Here is a 4,299-nt window from a genome sequence, read left to right as displayed (position 1 = left end):
TCAAGTGAACACATATGGTTTGAGCAACTAGAATCTAAGAACCAAGCACTACTCCTTTTTTCTTCATGTCTTTCCATATGAGCATAATTCAATTCCTTATTCATCTTTAGATATTCATATTGAAAAGAACCCAAGTTATGACACCTATAACATTCAAAAGTTGAAAGTTGATCTTCCTCTTCCACGTCCTTTGCCCCGGTAAGTTCCTCATCCTCTGTTACTTATTTCTGTTTGACTTTCGATTTTTAGAACTTGCTCCTCTCCATTAATGCTCGATCTTCGAAATTTCTGTTCATGTACCACTAATGAACTTTGTAATTCATCCATGGATAAGTATCAGTATCTTTGAATTTCTCAATGGATACTACAACATAAGTAAATTTTTTGTACGCATAATTTTTTCTACAATTTTCTTGTCTGAAATATCTTCTCCAATGTTTTTCATCTTGTTGGAGATTATCATCACTCTTGCAAAATAATCTGTGATACATTCATCCTTCTTCATCTCTAGGATCTCAAACTCTCTCTGTAATGCATTAAAAAGAGATTTATTCACTTTTTGGTTTCCACCAAACTTTCGCTTCATTGAGTCCCAGACAATCTTCGCTGTGCGACGATCCAAGATTTGCTCAAAGACAGTACGATCAATTACCTGGAAGATCCAAGATTTGCTCAAAGACAGTACGATCAATTACCTGGAAGAGGTAATGCTTTACTTGGTGATCTTTGAGTCTAACATCATCAAGGTGACCCCTGTTGTGCCTCAGTTAACATTGTTCCTTCCACTAGTTCTGAGAAACCAATCTCTACCACACTCCATAGACTCTTTGCTTTGACAAACTTTTCCATCAGCTCACTCGAGTGATCATAGTGACCATCAAAGTGAGAGATCTTCGTTAAAGTTTTGTCTTCACTCATACTTTCTGTATTTGATCACTAAAAAAATTGCTACTCTACAAGTCTAGGGGTGGCTCTGATACCAATGGTAGGGTTTTGAAAGAATAATGAATATACCATTAGAGTTTCAAGGGATGATATTATTAAATAATGAAATTGTCTTTTATAGCCTTACAAACAAAAGGAAAAACAGAAATCAACCACCAATAGAAATAGAAACTAACCACAATATTGTAATGTAGTTAAACTAAATAGCTAAAACTACTCTAACTATCCCAAAAGAAACATCTTTATTTAACGGTATTTGACATAATCAAATTCTTCTAACAATGTTGTTTATCTTCTAAATGGTTTGCTGACGAAGAGGTTGGGCACTTGCACCCCTGGAAAGGTTCGATAAGAAACCTCACTTCGAGCATCTAAGAGTTCTTGGTTGTACAACACATGTTAAGACTACAACGCCACACATAAAAAAAATTGATGATAGAAGTCAAAAGATGGTGTACTTTGACATGGAGGACATAACCAAGGTGCATAGTCTATATGATCCTCGACATGAAAAAAAATCTTGTTAGCAAAGATTTCGTATTTGAAAAGGAAAATAAGTTGAATTAGTGTAGCGTCAACAAGAATAAACAGACTATTGCAGAGTTTATAACTCTAGAAGATGAGGGAGACTTGGCAAACCTAGAACGTGCATCAACACCAATACCAAAAAATTCACATATGTAATCTCTAGTGACACCAAAAGGCGTGACGAGCTCATGCGAGAGCACAGGAGGATCCACAATAGATGGTGGACCAAAGAAATTATCTCTCTCACTAGAATTTATACCGATACATTTGATGAAGAGTTGGATTTCCATGAGCTAGTGTTGCTCGTTGTCAAGGAGCCAACAACTTACTATGAGGCAATAACTGAGATGGTGTGGCAGGAGGACAAGCAAAAGGAGTTTGAATCCATCGAGAAGAACAAGACATGGGCACTCACCAACTTGTCGCCCAATCACAAGTCCATCGGTTTGAAATGAGTGCTTAATCTAAAGAAGATTAGTGAAGGGAACGCCATAAAGCATAGAGAAAAACTTGTGGCGAAGGGATACATATAACAACAAAGAGTTTTTGAGGAGGCCTTCACACTAGTGGCTATACTCAACACTATGAGATTGATTCTTGTCTTCGTAGCTCAACACGGGCAGGAGGTTCATTAATTGAACGTCAAATCGATGTTTATAATCGGTTATTTTCAAGAGGAAGTGTATATTGCCCAACCGGAAGGGTTTGTCACCAAAGCTAAAAAGCACAAAGTGTGCAAGTTATCAAAAGCCTCTACAATTTATGGCAAGCACCAAGGGCATGAAGCATACGCCTAGACAAGAGCTCGAACCAAGGGCATGAAGCATACGCCTAGACAAGAGCTTGAAGAGTCTCAATTTCATGAACTGCTCGCAAGAGCAAGCTATATAAGAAGTCAATGAGCTGAAGCACTCACCGTTGGCATGTACGTTGACGACTTGATCGTCATTAGTACAAGTGTGGAAGACATTAAAGAGTTTAAGCATAAAATGAAGAAAGAGTTCAAGATGACTAACCTCAGCTTACTCACGTACTCCCTCATAAAAAAGTTTAAGATGACTAACTCTGTTATAAAACATTTCAAGATTCTACTCATAAAGTCTCACATGAAGTCTAGCACTTGGACTATTGTAAAATTTAAAAAATTGAAATTGAGATTGATACATGGTTCATATAGGTTAACTTGGATACAAAGGACAAAATCAAACTTTCTTAAGGATAAATTGGCAACACCAGCCTAAGCTAATCAGGTAAGTGGTCTACTATCGGCATGATTATATTTGATGTTGACACGTGCTCTGCAGTTCTACACGTGTCATATATATTGATATGTGTGAATTGTTTATAGATCGATATGTATATGTTATAATATGTGAATTGTATGATAATACTTACGGTAGGATGTGTTCAATGATATGTTTGAGATAGGATTCGAGAAGGATGTACTAAACGTAATGTGACGATAGGAGAAAGATCTGTTCATGAAACGTTAAGGTTAGGTTACATATCGAAGTGATATGGATATGAGATATTGATAAAAACGATATGGTCACAGTCGATTGATAAAAGAATACGATTAGGTTTATGGGTAGGAAGAGATAGAATTATGATAGATTGATAGAACAATAGCATATGACTAAGGTACGTTCATGTAACGATATGACTGTGAAATGTATAAGAACGCTAAGATTATGATAAGTTAGGGAACGATATGACCACGAAGTGTTTATGACATATGAATGACGGATATATATGTATATATGTTATGATATGATATGGAAATAATATGATATGGAAATGATATAAAATATGTTATGGTACGAGATATAAGATAAATTGGCATGTTTATGATATGATATATTGTGATGCTATAACATGATATGTATATGATGAAATGTTATGTAAAAAGCATGAAATGTTATGTTATGTCTTATAAATTGACTGTATACAACATGATATGAATGACATGAAATCACGATAAATGACATGGAATTATAACCCCATTAGAATTATGTATGGTATGAGGATTGAAAAAGGAAAAAAGATATGATATGAATGAAAAACGATAGCGAGATTATATTTAATAATATTGAAACCCGAAAATATTGGGACCTCATGCATTATGTGTGCTCATGCATTGGGGATACCCCTATTAGGGATGTACATTCAACCCGACAACCCAAACCAACCCAACCCGAACTATAAGGGTTGGGTTGGGTTAGATTAGCATTTTGAAGTAGGGTTGGGTTCATTTTTCTAAACCCGAACTGAATCGGTTCGGTTTCGGGTTCGTGAGCAAAACCTTGGGATTAACCCTAGACAAATAAAAATATATAAAATATATTAAGAATCCTTTCATATTAATGGGCTTGTTAGAGTGTACTAAGTGTAGTCTAAGTATATTTTAGCTCGAGTTGGACGTTAGGCAAATATATGTTTTTTTTATTATTATTTAGTTTTTGTTTATATTATTTTTAATTTCTTTGTTTATTTTGTTTTTGTTTATATCATTTTGTTTTACTATGTTACAATTTGCCCTCTCTGTTTTTTTTATTGCATTTGATTTTTTTTTTTTTGTTGGGTCAATAATTATAGATTGATTTATGTTTGTTCGTGAATTTTAATATATTTTATTTAAGATGGTATTCGAATAGTTATAAATTGTGGATAAATAAAACTTAAAAAAAAAATTGACAACCCAACCCGTATCCAACCCGAAAAGAGAGGGTTGGATTGGGTTGGGTTGTGAAAAGTTTTGAGTTGGGTTGGGTTACCGATCCAACCAACCAACTGAACTTTTGGGTTGGGTTGGGTTACCGATCCAAC

The sequence above is a fragment of the Cucurbita pepo genome, unplaced genomic scaffold (genome assembly GCF_002806865.2).
Source record: "Cucurbita pepo subsp. pepo cultivar mu-cu-16 unplaced genomic scaffold, ASM280686v2 Cp4.1_scaffold000232, whole genome shotgun sequence".
NCBI lineage: Eukaryota > Viridiplantae > Streptophyta > Magnoliopsida > Cucurbitales > Cucurbitaceae > Cucurbita > Cucurbita pepo.
Note: the sequence above shows the minus strand (reverse complement) of the source record.